The sequence below is a fragment of the Schistocerca gregaria genome, chromosome 2 (genome assembly GCF_023897955.1).
Source record: "Schistocerca gregaria isolate iqSchGreg1 chromosome 2, iqSchGreg1.2, whole genome shotgun sequence".
Lineage (NCBI taxonomy): Eukaryota > Metazoa > Arthropoda > Insecta > Orthoptera > Acrididae > Schistocerca > Schistocerca gregaria.
Genome location: NC_064921.1, coordinates 598,394,918 through 598,412,997, shown reverse-complemented (window position 1 = coordinate 598,412,997; position 18,080 = coordinate 598,394,918). Strand labels below are relative to the sequence as shown.

Here is an 18,080-nt window from a genome sequence, read left to right as displayed (position 1 = left end):
AAGGGCCCCATCGTGTGTTAAACTGTTCTCGAAAACGCCTCTGAGTCACAACAAGGCTTTTCGTTTCATGAAAAAGTAACACTATTGCCGATCGTTGATGTGTCGTCAGTCTTCCATAGTCAGCCACTGCTACTTATTAGTCTCTTAGCTGCAGTATCGTGAATTACACGTCATTTCGTAACTCATTTGTTTTTCCAAGCTCTGCTGGTACTGCTGTACAGATCCCAGCGGGATATCTAATGTGCGTCGTAAATTGTGAAAGAAACAATTGGTAACACATTTCGTGCGCCACCCTGTATTGACAGGACTATCAACAAATAAATAAATTACTGCAGAATATCGGCCTTACTTTCGCAATGCCGGTTACGCAAAACTGCAGAATGTATTCACAGAGTTGTTATATAAGTTCGTTTATCATTCTTATCGTCGCCGTAATTTTTTGTAATTTCTTATCAAAAGATTTATAATGTGAAGCTACTACGATTAGAAAACAAATTACTGCAAAGTGGATTAATATGTAGAGTTTATTATGAGGTGACGAGTGACGCTCTTTGGTGCATTTTTTAAACGCCAAAGTATGTTGCGCTATGAGAGCTAGATTGAGGTAAGAACATAAACAGTGTAATGTTATTGTAAACAAATTTGTGTCACGTAGTACTGCAAAACTGAAAATTCGCCACAATACTGCTACGCTTATGAAGCAGCAACTCAGGCTACAGTACGTAAAATTGAATATTATTACTATCGCTCTATTTTTAAAAGATCCATAATCTACTGAAGTACAGAAAAGAAATAAAATGACGCACACTGTTGCTACGAACGCTAAACTCAAGTATTAGTATCAACGGCTGGAAAGTTGGCAACATAAAATGCGGACTGTGGTAGCGCCTCTTGTGGAACATGTACGAACTAGTTTCAAACAGTGGCTACGAACTTTTCAAAAGGTTGGATTTGACCATCCCTTAAACTACACAGTCCGTTTTGGAGATATGAAGGACTTTTATGGAGACAAGAGCTACCCAGAAAATCAGCACAAGTTAACGAAGCGGGACAAATGTAACCAATGTCACGACAAGGATTTGTGAGTAAATTGCACCTTACGGATTTATAATTCAACCCAGTGTTTCTTTCATTAGCATAAATTTACATTAGTACATGACTTTAGTCTGTAATGTTAGATAGGTTATTTTCTATGTGTGTGCCCGTAAAACAGAGTAAATAATTTATCTAATTTTGTATGATATTAAACGAAGACGTTTTAATGAGATAACGAAGACAGACGGTTGTGTGTATTGAGTTTCTTATAGTTTCGTAATTTTGTGTGTGTTTTCGACTCTTACTAATTTGTGATATTCAGGTGTCGCAAAAAAAAAATAAATAAATAAATAAAATAAAAAAAATAAAAAATGCTATTGATGTCGAATAGTGTGATCGACATTGGAGAGAGTACAATACGCTGGACTTAATCTGCATTAATAATTTGTGGAATCAGATTTTTTTCTGGTAGATTATTGGAACTTTAGCTGCAATGTAGTACTGCATATTCTCTCTAATGCGATTTTAGGAGTCTACGTGAGGGCGTAATATATATTATTGTGTAAGTATAAATCGTACTGTAGTGTTCAGCACACTAGGATGACTGTTCAAATTCGCGCCCGGCTATCGTGATTTAGGTTTTCTGTTTTCCCTAGGTCGCTTAAGACAGACGCCAAACAGAGATCCATTGGAAGCATCCTCAGGAAACGTAGTCCCCCTACAGGGCAGATAGCTTCCAAAATCTTTGTGTGACCAATAACTGAATATTGATCGCTAGTCGTGGATCTGTACCAGGTAGGACCGACACAGGAAATAATCCCCGAAAAAGAGCAGTGAGTTTGGTTACAGCTTCATTTAGTTAGCGCGAAAGCGTCACGGTGATGCCCAGCCATCTACACTGGCACACCCTGCAACACAGGTGTTCTGCACCACGGTGTGTTTTACTGTTTAAAGTTGAGAGAACGTATGTCTAGAAAAGTGAGCAAATATATTGCTTCAACCTACGTGTATCTTGCGAAAAAGTTCTTGAAGATATAACTAGAGATTCCATCTCCCACAGAGGCTTACCAACAATTGCTGTTCTTCCAGCGAGCTGTTCGCGACTAGAACCGGAAAAGGGACAATTGATAAGTGTAACACAAAGAAACCTCCGTCCCCCTACTGTAAGGTGCCTTGCAGAGTATAAATGTAATTGTAGATGCCGGGATTGTTCCTGTCAAAGGCTATGGTCGATTTATTTGTGTTTGGTCGCTAACTACTTCGTTGTTGACGGGATCTCCCTTTCCTCGCCTGGAATAGGAAAAAGTGCCATTCTGCGAGAAGGAAAGAGAAACGTTTACATGCAAGGGGCCTAAATACGCAGCAACCGACCTGTCAACGGACAGACAAACTGGATGTGTGTAGGCGTTTTGACCAATCCACCGACGAGCTTTCCTTGTGTTGTCAGGCGGGTAAGAGCACAGCTGACACTCTCCCTCCCTCCCCCCCCCCCCCCCCCCCCCCACACACACACACAACCCAACAAATTGTGCTGTGTGGTGTAGCGTTGTCGTGTCATTCGCCCGACAAGTTGGTCTTTAGCGACTGCACGTGGGCTTTAATGCCCTTTTTTTATTTATTTTTTTAAACGAATCCATGATGGTTTCTTGTGGCACATAAAGAGAATAAAAGACCGACCCACTGTGTTTCTGATTTCGGTTTCACTTCCGATACTTATCGGAGATGAAATCTAAAAACCGAAATATCGACTTTTAACTCTCGCAATACCAAGCAACTTTCAGTAACTTGTATTACCAATGAGGGGGAGATAGATTCTTTGTGCCCACCATAAAAAAATTTAAGAAAAATGATTCTTGAATTAAGTTAATAACATAGTTTTCAAAGATCTATTGACGTATAATCAGGATCTGGATCCTGAATGTATTTTTCAAAAATGTATTTTTAATCTTTCCTTACATCATTTCAGTTTACTAGGTCTCATTATGTTGTGAAAAATTAGTAGTAAAAGTCGTTACAGTATTATTGAAGTACACTTCAATATAATTTAAAAAATTACAAAAACTTGAGGTAACTTACAAATAGTTTAGGTGTATAACATACTTTTGTGAGAAGAATCGTTCACCACTTTTTTTTTTTAATCTACTTCACATTTGGAACATACAACAGTTTTTCTGCTGTTTAGCACATGTGTATCTCTTACAATTGTTGCGGATTATTGCTATTTTGTTCACTTTATCGAACGTTTCTGCCTTTGAACAGCTTTCACCAATGCACAAATGACATCCACCTTTACCTCCATGAGCTTCCTTTGCACTGGAGTTCTGCTTGATTTTCCGCCCAAGAATACCCTCAATACTTGAATGTACAGGCTTTGGCGGTCGTGTAATATTTGTAGCCCTTTCTTCAATGTTTGGTTGCGCGAGCTGTCGTCCCAGTTCTAGAAGAAAACGTCGTCGGTTATTAAGTTTTTTCCTAATTCCAGTCTGGGAAGTTCAACAAATATAGTGCATAACTATTTACAGCTGCTATCCTCCTCTCTGCCCCTTTCCCCTTCCTCTCTCTCCCCATCCCCATTCATCTCTCCCCCATCCCCCTTCATCTCTCTCCCCCATCCCCCTTCCTCTCTCTCCCCCTTCCTCTCTCTCCCCCCATCCCTTCTCTCTCCCCCCCATCCCTTCTCTCTCCCCCCCATCCCTTCTCTCTCCCCCCCATCCCTTCTCTCTCCCCCCATCCCTTCTCTCTCCCCCCATCCCTTCTCTCTCCCCCCATCCCTTCTCTCTCCCCCCATCCCTTCTCTCTCCCCCCATCCCTTCTCTCTCCCCCCATCCCTTCTCTCTCCCCCCATCCCTGCTCTCTCCCCCCCATCCCCCCTGCTCTCTCCCCCCCATCCCCCCTGCTCTCTCCCCCCCATCCCCCCTGCACTCTCCCCCCCATCCCCCCTGCACTCTCCCCCCCATCCCCCCTGCACTCTCCCCCCCATCCCCCCTGCACTCTCCCCCCCATCCCCCCTGCACTCTCCCCCCCATCCCCCCTGCACTCTCCCCCCCATCCCCCCTGCACTCTCCCCCCCATCCCCCCTGCACTCTCCCCCCCATCCCCCCTGCACTCTCCCCCCCATCCCCCCTGCACTCTCCCCCCCATCCCCCCTGCACTCTCCCCCCATCCCCCCTGCACTCTCCCCCCCATCCCCCCTGCACTCTCCCCCCCATCCCCCCTGCACTCTCCCCCCCATCCCCCCTGCACTCTCCCCCCCATCCCCCCTGCACTCTCCCCCCCATCCCCCCTGCACTCTCCCCCCCATCCCCCCTGCACTCTCCCCCCATCCCCCCTGCACTCTGATACGCTTCCTGCACTTTTATCAGATGACGTTGCAATGCAGATTTAGTTTGAGTTTTATTCATGCAGGGGCCTTGTTATCGCTTGATCTAAGTGATTATCTTTTTTTGTGTTGAGTGTGACCTTCGGCCTTTTAGACTTAGGTTTTTAATGTTCTTCTTGGGGGTTGGCTTTTCAGTTTTTGTTTCTATGGTCGACCAACACACTGTGTGATTTTAGTTCCTTTTTTCTGGTCACTGTCTGTGTATTTCTTGTCCTTTGTCGTCTTTCGTCATCTCCATTCTGAGTTCTTATTCTTTGTGGATGTTTAAACTTTTGTGGAAAAAGGGACCGATGGCCCTAATAGTCTGGTCCCTTCAACCCCACAAACCAACCAACCCACTCTACTTTTTTCTGCCACCACCCTCTCTCTCTCTCTCTCTCTCTCTCTCTCTCTCTCTGAGCGGCGTTTTCACACATTTTGCGCCTCGAACTGTTTACACACGAATCTTTTATGAGGTCGAGTCTATGCGGAATTCCAATGATGATAATTGTTTTACTCTTATTTGTATCCAGTACTTCCTTTAAGTTTTCGACGGCCCTCGATAATTCATTTTTGTAAACATCATTGGTTCCCCCCCCCCCCCGCCCCCCCCCCCCTCACACACACAAAATCACTGTGCATTCATTTGCAATTGAAGAAGTTCCTGTCCTTTGCTTTTTGTAATTTCGTGCATAGGTGCCCCTGGTTTCACGTAACTAGATGCGTCTGTAACATGCACATAACGTAAAATTTTAGCGAGTCCACGCCCGTGGCAATCAGAGTGTGTGTTTACTTTGGAAAATTTCGTTCCTACCTTTCTCATCTCGTGAGAAGAATGATTGTCTGGGAGCCTCTGTATTAGCTCTAATATCTCGTGTTTTCTTGTCATGGTCATTTCGTAAGATGTAAGTAATATGTTGTTCGATTCTTCTCGGATAATCCACACTCGAATTTTCAACGGTAGACCTCTCCGTGATCTACAACGCAGACTAGTGAACAGGGGTCCACAAGAGTTTCACAAATTGACACCAGTTATTGCCAGAACTGCCTGTTTCTGAGACAAAAATGACCCTTGAGACAAGGAAGACTTACGCAACACACAATACCCTATGTCACAAAGCGAATGAAAATAAGCAAGGTAGACTACTTTTCGTGTCGAACTATCATTTAAGATACCGTTCGAATGGTAAAAATGGCAGCATTCAGTCGCTGAACAAGAACCTAAACGTGGGCTTTCCACGACAGTTTGGTGTCTATCTGAACACCCAGAGATTTGAACTGTTCAGTTTCATTAATCATATGCCCATTCTATAAAATTAAAACGTCGAGTTTGGTGGAATTGCGTGTTAGAAAACGTAAAAACTGAATCTTACTGTGATATAGTGTTAATTTATTTTCAACCACCCATGAACTTACGTCATGAACTGCACTATTGGAAACAGTGCCAATGTTGAACACAATATTCTTTATTATCAAGATAGTGTCATCAGCAAACAGAAATACACGCATCAAAAAAAGTTTTGCATCACCTCCGTTTCGAGAGTTCCGGAACCTGTACAGAAAATTGGAATAGAGATCAACATACACATCATTTCCGCCCTTTTTATTGTTCATGAAAACCACACATTGCATGTTGTACCACCACACAGCGAGATCTTCAGAGGTAGTGGTCCAGATTGCTGTACAGACCGGTACCTCTAATACCCAGTAGCGCGTCCTCTTGCATTGATGCATGCCTGTATTCGCCGTGGCATACTATCCATAAGTTCATCAAGGTGCTGTTGATCCAGATTGTCCCACTCCTCAACGGCGATTCGGCGTAGAACCCTCAGAATGGTTGGTGGGTCACGTCGGCCATAAACAGCCCTTTTCAATCTATCCCAGGCATGTTCAGTAGGGTGCATGTCTGGAGAACATGCTGGCCACTCTAGTTGAGCGATATCGTTATCCTGAAGGAAGTCATTCACAAAATGTGCACAATGGGAGCGCGAATTGTCATTTATGAAGACGAATGCCTCGCCAATACGGTGCCGATATGGTTGCACTATCGGTCGGAGGATGTCATTCAGATTAGATTAGTTTTTCGTTCCATAGATCCGTGTTGAGGAGATCCTCGTGGATGTGGAACATGTCACCCTCTTTTTATTTTTTTAAGCTGAAATAACAATACTAATAGTATAAATATATACAACACATCATTTGTTTCTATCAAAAAATTCGTCAATAGAGTATCGTACAGCCGTTACGGCGCCTTCCATGACTACCAGCGGCGTACGTCGGCCCCACATAATGCCGCCCCAAAACAGCAGGGAACCTCCACTTCGCTGCACTCGCTGGACAGTGTGTCTAAGGCGTTCAGCCTGACCGGGTTGCCAACAGATATGCCTCCGACGATTGTCTGGTTGAAGGCATATGCGACACACATCGGTGAAGAGAACGTGAGGCCAATCCTGAGCCGTCCATTCGGCATGCTGCTGGGCCCGTCTGTACCACGCTGCATGGTGTCGTGGTTGCAAGGATGAACCTCGCCATGGAGCCGGGAGCAAAGTTGCACATCATGCAGCCTCTTGCTCTTAGTTTGAGTCGTTACACTGCGTACTGTGGCTGCACGAAAAGCATTATCCAACATGGTGGCGTTGCTATCAGGGTTCCTCCGAGCCATAATCCGTAGGTAGCGGTCATCCACTGCAGAAGTAGCCCTTGGGCGGCCTGAGCGAGGTATGTCATCGACAGTTTCTGTCTCTCTCTAACTCCTCCATGTCCGAAGAACATTGCTTTGGTTCTCTTCGAGACGCCTGGGCACTTCCCTTGTTAAGAACCCTTCCTGGCACAAAGTAACAATGCGGCCGCGATCTAACCGCAGTATTTACCGTCTAGGCATGGTTGAAGTACAGGCAACACGAGCTGTGTACCTCCTTCCTGGTGGAATGGCTGGAACTGATCAGCTGTCGAACCCCTTTCGTCTAATAGGCGTTGCTCATGCACAGTTGTTTACATCTTTGGGCGAGTTTAGTGACATATCTGAACAGTCAAAGGGACTGTATCTGTGATACAGTATCCACAGTCCACATCTATCTTCAGGAGTTCTGGGAACTGGGGTGATGCAAAGCTTCTTTTGATGTATTTTAGAATGACCTGTAATACTAGGGGGCATATCATTTATATAAATAAATCCCTGGGGCACCACCTGTTTGATCAATCTTAAAGGGAACATTACAAATGTGGCTAAGTACAGGACTAACATTTGCAGCACGGTTCTTTAATATTCTGCAACGTACTCCATCATATCCGCGGGAGTCCTTAGTCTTGAGTGATTTAATTATTGATTCAATCTCCCCCTTGCAAGTATCACAGAGGAGTATTTCAGACATCAGTCTTGGAAAGGCATTTCACAAGAGTTATGAGTCCCTGTAGAAACTAAGTTTTTATTTAATTTACCAGCAATTCTCAGAAAAGATTGTTAAATACTGTACATATATTTGATTTATCAGTAACAGAAATATTTTTACTACGAACTGACTTTATATCGTCGCCCTTGTGATGCTGACCAGACACTTCCTTCACAACTGACCGTATGGTTTCAGTTTTATCCTGTGAATTAGCTATTCTATTTGCGTACCACATACTATTTTGCGTCCTAATAACATTATTAAGCACCTTGCAATACTGTTTGTAATGGGTTACTGTAGCTCGATTGTGACTAATTCTTTTTGATATAACTCCCACTTTGTTCTGCATGATATCCTTATCCCACTAGTCAGCCACCCACGCTGCCTTTTACTTCTTGTACTCTGTTTAGAACGTTCTAGTGGAAACCAACTTTCGGAGAGCATGAGAAATGTATTAAGGAAAGCATTATATTTGTCATCTGTTATCGGCACTATAAACATCCAGCCACTCTTGTTCTTTAACGAGGTTTATAAAACTCTATATTGCCGTTGCATTAGCTTTCCTACATAATTTGTAACTATATATAACAGTTGTTTGAGTACAAAAACCTTTTAGTGTTAAAATTTGTGCAGCATGGTCTAAAAGGAAATTCACTCTTTTACTAAGAGACTGCCCATCTAGTAATGAGGAATGAATAAAAATGTCTATTGCTTTGCTACTATTCCCTTGCATCCTGTTTGAAAAAAAACACAATCTACATTAGATCATATGAATTTAGATCATCTTCCAACGTTCTTCTTCTTGCACAATCACATTGAAAGTTAATATTGAAGTCACCACATGTAACTAATTTCTGGTATTTCCTATAAAGCGGATGAAGAACCCTGTCTAGTTGAGCAGAAATGCTCTGAAGTTAGAGTTAGGGACCTATTAACAACAACAATTAGAAGTTTAGTTTCACTAAATTCAACTGCCCCTGCACAACATTCAAGTACCTGTTCAATGCAGTGCCGAGATACGCCTAGGGACCAAATGGAATGATGTTTTTTTACGTACCGGTACACTGCCACTCCCCCACTCCACAAAGAACTCGAAAAACAGCTAGCTAATCCGTATCGTAAAGGGAGCCTCTGAATTGTCATATTGTTTCAGTGGTGCTCCCAGGAAAGTACCTACAGGGGGTCCAACACTATCATTTAGGAAGGTAAACATGTCTTCGCCCACCACATAAAAAGGTTTTGCTGTTAACGCTAATAGAATCAATCAAGCAGAAATTAAAAAACCCACAAATACGTTAGCATCCATGTTACATGCGGGTAAAACTGTAGAGAAACACTAATTGATCGAAGCGCCTTTAAATAAAACTTGTGTATTGTAGCTGTTGAGGTATTTATTTATGAAAAAGCAACTAATTGTAAGCTAACATTTGAGGTAATTATATATTTTTGAATATCATTATTAATCATTTATATTAAGTAATAATATATTAGTCTTTGTATTTAAATTGTGACACTTTGGCATTTTGCTGTAACTTCAGGTCCTAAGTTAATTTAAAAATAAACATTAATTACTTTAAATTAAAGTATTATATTTAGCCTTTTACGTCTTGCTTCTAACTTACTAATAATAATGTCCGTTTCATAATTTTTTTCTTCAAACACGACTCTTTTTTAACAACTAAACACACGCACGCACAGTTTAAGCTGGCTTAACACACGAAGGCCGAAACCTCGTCACTCTAATTGTGACTGCCCAAGTGGAAGCGACAGAACACAATGAATTGGTTCCGTTCAGTGTTGCAGCCAAAAATAATTACGCTACGAGCACATCCAAATTCCACTACAGTTTCAAATGTAATTTATGATATGGTCTACACAATTCCTGATGATATACAGGCTAAATAAATAATTTAAGCTATAAACAAATATATTCCATATCTTTCCAGCTGGGACATTTAACGATCAGCGACAGCTAGGACGACAGTGTCCAGTGATGAACCTGAATATCGTGCTTCATTCAAATAATTGCTCTTAATATAGTAATTGTAGCTTGATGCGACAGTATCAGTTACTACCTGAGAACTGAAGGTGATCAAAATATTTCTGCATCAACAAATTCATACATTTCACTGTGATTTTAATTAACACTGAAACGTTTCACACACGATGCTAAAAAAAGCTTTCAAATTAATTCCTTACTCCTTAGCCAGTTCAGATTCTTTATAAGGAATCTGAACTGGCTAAGGAGTAAGGAATTAATTTGAAAGGTTTTTTTAGCATCGTGTGTGAAACGTTTCAGTGTTAATTAAAATCACAGTGAAATGTATGAATTTGTTGATGCAGCAATATTTTGATCACCTTCAGTTCTCAGGTAATAACTGATACGTTTTTCAAACTTACGGAAATGTTCCTCCGTAATTGTTTACGAAATATAATAATGATCAATAATGGTTCTTGTTTTGGATGTCTAGTCATACTTTCAATAAGTCACTTAAGGTTTCTGCGAGTAGCTTAGTAAGTGAAACTTCCTGACAGATTAAAACTGTGTGACGGTCTGAGACTCGAACTCAGGGCCTTTGCCTTTCGCGGGCAACTGCTTCACCAACTGAGTTACTCAAGCACGACTCACGACCCTTCCTCACAGCTTCATTTCTGCCAGTACCTTGTCTCCTACCTTCCAAACTTCACAGAAGCTCTTCTGATAACCTTGCAGAACTAGCACTCCTGGAAGAAAGGATGTTGCGGATACATGGTTTAGCCAGGAAAGGCAAAGATCCCGAGTTCGAGTCTCGGTCCGGCACACAGTTTTAATCTGTCAGGAAGTTTCATATCAGCGCACACTCCGCTTCAGACCGAAAATCTCATTTTGGAAGCTTAATAACTCTTTTAGTTTTAATGTCTGTCATCATGGAGAAAGACTGTTCCGTACCTGCATTCCCGTGCATGTATTACATGTTTTGTACATAGCAATGAAAATTTACGAGGGTTTCACATTTCGCCAAAGAAAGTTGAATTCCGCTACATTTTTAACAATTTCAGAATTTCGCCACTACGCCACGAAGACCAAAAAACTCCAATACGCGTAGCTGAATTCCGCTACGGTTGGCAAGTTGCACTCTCTTCCGTTGCACACATAGTGAGGGTGGGAGTAGACAGCCCACCGCAGGCCACAGATATTTTTTGCAGCCTTATTCCTCCATGGCTCGTCACTACGTCAACCAAGCGCAGTGCCGACTATTTTGTGGCACAGGGTTTCAAAGGTGGGTATTCTTCTAATATTGGCGTTTTTTGTGTAAACTAAGGAAGGGGCATCCAGACCCCCTGTCCCCCCCCCCCCCCCCCCCAATATGCATCCGTGGGTGCTCCTGTATACCAAGAATGTCAGTTCCCTTACTTTATCTCTAATACTTCTTATATTTTGATGAAATATGCTAATTCCTTCTTGGATATCTGGCCTCCTTTGAAGGCGATTCCTTTATTAGAGGGGCTTCCGTTAACCAGCGATACCTACCAGCTGACTTCAGTCTAAAAAGCGTGCAGGTCTTAACACCAACTACAACAGGAATTGCCCATGAGTGATCCCACATCTACCCACTACACTGTCACCTATAAGCTTTGTCAGTCTCACTTCCCATACCTATTGAAGGCCAGACCATGCCAAGTGAAACTAGATTTATTGATAGATTCATCTGGAACCACTGCAGAGTGAGCCATGTCTCCGCCACCAATGCCCAAATCAACACGCCTAACAGCAGCATTAAGATGAGACCGATCATCACGCTGAAACAGTTGCTCTACACGCATTATATAATTTCCGTACAGGGGAGGACATTGTACCTGAAAGTCGCTATCTAGTATCGGCGGATAAATACGATATTGCAGCGTCTATCCTGACAACACAGGCACTGCAATATCGTGTAGTCGCAAATCTGTCAAATACTCGGTAGACTCGTCTTTTTTTTAACATGTTCCATGATTCTACAGCAGATTGACGTCAACGATACAGGCCTAGAACTATATGCATCTGTCCTACGACCCTTCTCGAAAACTGGAATGACGTGCTCTTTTTTTCTCCAGTAGCTTGGCACCCTTCGTTGCCCCAGCGATCTAGCATAAGCCGCCGCTAGAAGGGGAGCAGGTTCTTTTGCGTAGTCTTAGAAGTATCTCATCTGGTTCTGATGCCTTTCCACTACCAAGCGAGTGTACTACTTTTCTATTCCGCAGTCGGTTCTCGGTGTATGCCATTCGACGTTCGAACGGTGACTGAGAGGGGGGCCCATTACGATCTCCTGCGGTGAAACAGTTTCGGAAGACCTAATGCAGTACTTCGACATTCTTTGTTATTTTTGTTTTGGTTCCAGTATAGTCATCTTACAGTGTATCTATATATGTCGAACGTCCTTCTGCATTTTCCCCTCCCTTGTGTTTGGAATACACTCTTCATATATTAATTGCTCTATAACATAACTTGGCCTGCCTGGTATGCATTTGATGTATTTCCAAAATGTATTCTCAAATAAACGGACGAAGACAGCAGAAACAAAAACAAAGAATACTAAATAACAGCCAACAGAGATTGAAAATGAAATGGTCGTGTAAATAAAATTACTTATTGTTTCAACAATACACTTAAAATTGTTTAGCATTTTCAGTTATTTTAGTAAATACACTGATGTCCGAAATTAAAGCAACAAACGTCAGTAAGGTAGAAACAATGTAAATAATTCAGAACGTGAACTACAACATGCATCAAGGTAAGCAAAAATCTTCTTCGGATTTGCACACACATTCCGGCAACTGGTTAATGTGCTCGGTATGGGTGTGATCACCTCAGGCAGCAATACATGCCTGAAAACGACGGGGCTTGCTGTGAATGACGTCATCTGCCACGTGTTAAGGCAATAATGCTCATTTTTCCTGCAGAGCTGCTTGCAAGTCTGGGGGAATGGTTGGTGAATGCTGACATGATGCTACCCGTCTCTCTAGGGCATCTCAGACGTGCTATATGGGATTCAAACCGGGAGAGGCAGCAGGCCATGCCATTTTCAGTCTCCAAGACATCATCACCCACCGGTGCTCTCGAGTTCGGGTATCACCCGAAGTCTGGGCTCACAGCATCTTTCAATAACCGCACTTGAAGTCCCAAGGTCTCCTCACGATAACTGAAAGCCGTTAAACCTCGCCAGTTCACCCGTACAATTTCATGAAGAGGTGTTAGTGGTCAACACAATTGCTGTCCACACTGTTACGAATCCTCCAGGATATCGGTCTCTTTCTACAATGTTTGGGTCCCGAAATCCTATTCCACGTTCCCTCCAGATGCGAATCCGTCGAGTCACTCTCCAGACCAAATCGGCACTTATTGTGAGAAGAACATTGGCCCTCTGTTCGACCGTACAGGTGGCATGTTGATGACTCCACTCTAGACGCTACCTTCTGCGAAGGCATACAGTAGGTTCCCGACAATAAAGGCCGCTTTGCCGAAGCCTTCTGTAATCCGTTTGCTTCTATACAGCACGCCCAGCGGGTGCTACAAGTTGAGATGATAGCTGCCGTGCAGTGCTAAGGCTGTACCGTCGTGCCCTTACAGCCAAATAACGGTCCTCTGTTTCTGATGTCACGCGTGGCCGGCCCTGACCTCGTCTTCGGGATACAGTTTCGGTCTCTACAAGCTGTTGCCACATTCGAGAAACAGAACGATTCGTATTAAGTCATTGGGCCACATGAATGCGACTGCCCTGCTTCTATTCTTCCTATGGCCCTCCACTGCAGAGTGTGTGGTAGGCGTCTTCTGTCATGCTGCACCGTCTATGAGTGTGTACACAGCGATTGTGGATGTAGGGCTACACTGCAAAGACTAGCCCGTTGGTAGGTGCCATGACGTCATCGTTGGCGTGATTATATATTGACCGGATTGCCTTCCGTGCAGAAAACGATCGTACAGACATCTGTTGAGTCTGTATAGTAGTATTGTGAGTTACACACTTGAGGTTAATAGCAGTTTGTTGCTATAATTTTTGACAAGAGTGTAAGTGTAAGTTAAAGGGCGTCGTAAGTTTTTCATCCGCTCCTCTGCTCTTGCAGGTAGAGGGTGCGCGAGTCAGTAGCTGCCTGGTGGCCAGCCTGTGACCATCGCGTGCGGAGCCAGTCAGCTGGGACCGAGGAAGCACAGGACACCTGCAGGCTGCACAGTCGTCGCCTTGGCGAGTACCCTTCTACTGATTTGAATTTCATTTTCTAATACAATGTCGGCTGATAGCATTGTGAACACAGTCCAGTGCGCGTTCGATAGGAAGTTTAAAACGCCTTCTGCTCTCGAAATTCACAAATGGATTTTTGAAGAAATTAAGTTGGAGAAAAAAAATGTGAAAGACGTCCGATTTGATTTCGCGCAGAACTCTCTATTCATAAAAATGTCTAGTGCCATACAGTGCGAGGAACTGGCCAGAGAGAGCAATGGAATTCTGAAATTTCGCCATATAGACGGTGCGGTGAGCGATGTTGTTGTAATGCTCGTAGGTTTTGGTATTAGGAAAATAAAGGTAATTAACTTGCCGTTCGAAATACCGGATGAAGAAATTAGCAAATGTTTAAACATGTACGGCAGGGTTCTGACAGTTACAAGAGATAAGTGGCCTAAAACATTTAGATTCCCCGTTGAAAATGGTGTGCGTACCGTGAAAATCAATTTAAGAAAACACGTCCCGTCTTTCAAAATAATCTGTGGGTACCGAGCTTTTATTAAATACAGTGGGCAGCCGCCAACCTGTTCCATTTGTGACGCCGTAGATCATATGCGAAGCGTGTGCCCGCGCAGACGATCTGCTCGCCTCGCTAGGGACAAAGCACTCGCCAGTGCCACGATGTGTTCGGAAACAGAGTTGCCGGCCCTGCGAGTAAAAGCGTCGACGGGCGGTGAGCAGAAGAGAAGCAACGGTCCGGCGGGCCCCTGCACAGGAGACGCAGACATGACAACACGGCAGGCGGCAGCTCTACCTACAGTGTCAAAAGCCGCCGCCGCCGCCGCAACAGGCTGCAAGGGAAAAAGGAACCGCTCAGAGGGCGTGCCGGTGCATGCCGTTGCAAGGCAGATACAGGCACTAGCGATAACTCACCATTCCATGTGATGCGGAGAAAATGAACACATCAGAACAGAACCACGAGCAGTGCACCAATGAAATTGTACAAAACTGATGAAAATATTGAAACCGTCAAAAGATGTGAGTATGAACACTGGAGGAGGAGAAAAGGAAGTAAAAAAGAAACAGTGAAAATTCACAGGTCTATCTTTCTCATACCGTAATAGAGCAGAAATGTACACTTAGAGTAAGGTAGAAAACTGTGCAATGCGACTTTAAAAACTAATCATTACTCGCCAAGGAAAGATACCCACAGTAGAAGGGGCCATGCACTATTTCATTTCGCGGCGCGAAATAATCGAAGTGCGTCGTGTCGTGTGGTGTGCGCACTAGATGTGTCACGAGAAGAGAAGCGAAGGCCATGATTGCCAACAACCACCGACAAGAATACATAAACTTACTGCAAACACATCCTTAGCAACATTCAAGACAGCAATCCCTTCAGATGGAGCCATGCAACCACCGTCCCAAAACCGTGCAGTTGAAGCTGACATCTACCACCCAACTCTGCTCCTCCAGCCACTAATCAACACAGGTACAAGAAGAATGTATACAGTGTGTATACTGCTAGCGATGGGGAACTGTGAAGAGAGCCGCTGAAAGTGGATTTTCAGTTTATTTTTCTCCTTATTTTCCAGTTACTGTTTTCACCATGTAGCCAGTGAAGAGCTACTTTAGTTAGATATGCACATCTACGTATTGTTTCATGCTTATCCATTTGTTAAATTAGTGATTTGCGCTCTCCTCCTAACCTCTAAATAAGTCTGTAAAACAATTTTTTGTGTATGTAGTTTTTTATTTAGTCTTACATATACAAGAAAGTTGAATATCCACAAACAATGAAAAATACGGTGGCAGTTTCTTAATGTCAAGTATTTTATCTATGTCACCAGAGAAACAATCTTTATATGAAGAGGTGCTTGCTTGTGTTTCGTTTGAGTATTCTCTTTAACAAGCTCACTAATTCCCTTGTGCTATGAACTTACTTCATATGCTCCACTTAGAATTGTAGTCACTTTTCGTATTTCATATTATATTAATGTAAAATTATAGTAAAGTCGAAAATATGAATTTGTAACAATCCGAGAAAGTGTCAGTCATACCAATGAATCACATATGGGTTTGTGAAGACCAAATCAATAAAAAAACTTTAAATATTCAAATAATATACGTGATAGTTTACTTCTATTTTATTGTTAATAAAATATGTGTATGTTGAATGAAAGATCCTGGAAAGTATATACGTCGTTCCTTCCCTAAGTTTGTTTTAAAATCTGTTGTATGCGCTCCTCCCTCCCCCGTCTCTCTCTCTCTCTCTCTCTCTCTCTCTCTCTCTCTCTCTCTCTCTCTCTCCCTCCCTCCCTCCCCCCCTCCCCCCCTCCCCCCTCCCCTCCCTCCCCTCCCCTCCCGCACATCGTGCATGTGTCGTTTCGTTTGTTTCTCTGGTTGGTGACCTTCATGGCGACAGGCCACTTCAAGATAAAGTATTGCTTAGTCTCGTCTGCAGGCCGTGTAAACTTTAAGTGAACTTGTGTTTTAAATATGTCGTTCTAAGAGGTGCTTGGAACTTCATTGAGGAAGAAAGAATAGTGCCATTAATCTTGACCACCTCAGGTTCCTATGCTTGATTTCAAGTTTGTGTTTTCGGACAATTTAAAACACACTTTGAGACTAACACTGGCTGACAGTTTATGCAACACTACCTCACATACTTGGAAGAATGGAGTATATTAAAGTTCAAACTAATTCATCGTTAAAAAAAGCTAAATAAAAGGTTATTCTCTGGGCAAAATCCGTCAGTGGCATTATGCATTTAATCAAAAATAACCTGTGGCAGACGATATATAGGTTTAATGTACTGCACGTTTCATGTTTCGAAACTTTACCAGGCGGTAAAGTTTCTCGATACAATCGTCGATACTATGTTGAGAGATTATAATGCAAAAGAACGTTCTCACTAAATGCTCTTCCCACCAATAAGAATATCATTCTTCATAATGATTTATCTGCACAAGCACCAGCTGTGTATGTGATCAGTCTGGTACACTCCTTCGGTAGCTCAGTTGGTAGAGCGGTGGACTGTAGTGGTATGATACGCGGAAATCCATAGGTCGCTGGTTCAAATCCGGCCCGAAGGAATATTTTTAATTTTTTTATGTGCAAGCCTCTTCCTTTCCGCTCAGTAAAAGACACAATTCAGTATCACCATTTGCGCTAAATGATTATGAATTTCCAGACGAAACTCTGAGCTTGGAAATGTTACGTACATTTACATCGCCAAAGTGAAGTTTCCATTTTATTATCGTCGTAGGATACTAAAACACAAATATCATTAAATTGATATAGATTAGATTAATACTTGTTCCATAGATCATGAATACGACACTTCGTAATGATGTGGAACGTGTCAGGTTAATAAAAGATGTCTGTACAAGAAATTACATTACACAAAATATTGCATGACACTAATGATTAAGTTGTTTTTTTTTTTTGTTTTTTTTTCTTAGTTTATATCTAAAAATTCAGCCAATGAGTAGGAGTTGTCATCTAGAAATTCTTTTAATTTATTTTTAAATGTTAGTTGGCTATCTGTCAGGCTTTTGATGCTGTTTGGTAGGTGCCCAAAGACTTTAGTGGCAGCATAATTTACCCCTTTCTGTGCCAAAGTCAGATTTAACCCTGCATAGTGAAGATCATCCTTTCTCCTGGTGTTATAGGTATGCACACTGCTATTACTTTTGAATTGGGTTGGATTATTATCAACAAATTTCATAAGGGAATATATATACTGTGAGGTTACTGTGAGGATCCCTAGATCCTTAAATAGATGTCTGCAGGATGACCGTGGGTGGGCTCCAGCAATTATTCTGATTACACGTTTTTGTGCAATGAATACTTTTCTACTCAACGATGAATTACCCCAGAATATGATGCCATACGAAAGCAGTGAATGAAAGTAGGCATAGTAAGCTAATTTACTGAGATTCTTATCACCAAAGTTTGCAATAACCCTAATAGCATACGTAGCTGAACTCAGATCAGATAAAATTATGAAATCATCCAGCTTTTTTTATGTTTATGAATGACACATATTTTTTACGTACATTCGTTAAAGAATGCATTTGAATTGGGCCGAATTATAAATAGTGGTAAATCTTC

The 18,080-nt window shown here is 42.5% G+C and overlaps 1 long non-coding RNA gene and 1 other non-coding gene across 2 annotated transcripts; both read left to right on the top strand.

Moving 5' to 3' along the window:
• Positions 1-614: 614 nt before the first annotated feature.
• LOC126334528 (uncharacterized) lies at positions 615-16,103 on the top strand. The gene is made up of 2 exons (XR_007564748.1): positions 615-1,081; positions 13,867-16,103. It is a non-coding gene; the product is annotated as an uncharacterized LOC126334528 (long non-coding RNA).
• Positions 16,104-16,969: 866 nt separating this feature from the next.
• Trnay-gua (transfer RNA tyrosine (anticodon GUA)) lies at positions 16,970-17,059 on the top strand. Its single transcript is given in 2 exon segments — positions 16,970-17,006; positions 17,024-17,059. It is a non-coding gene; the product is annotated as a tRNA-Tyr (tRNA).
• The last annotated feature ends 1,021 nt before the right edge of the window (positions 17,060-18,080 follow it).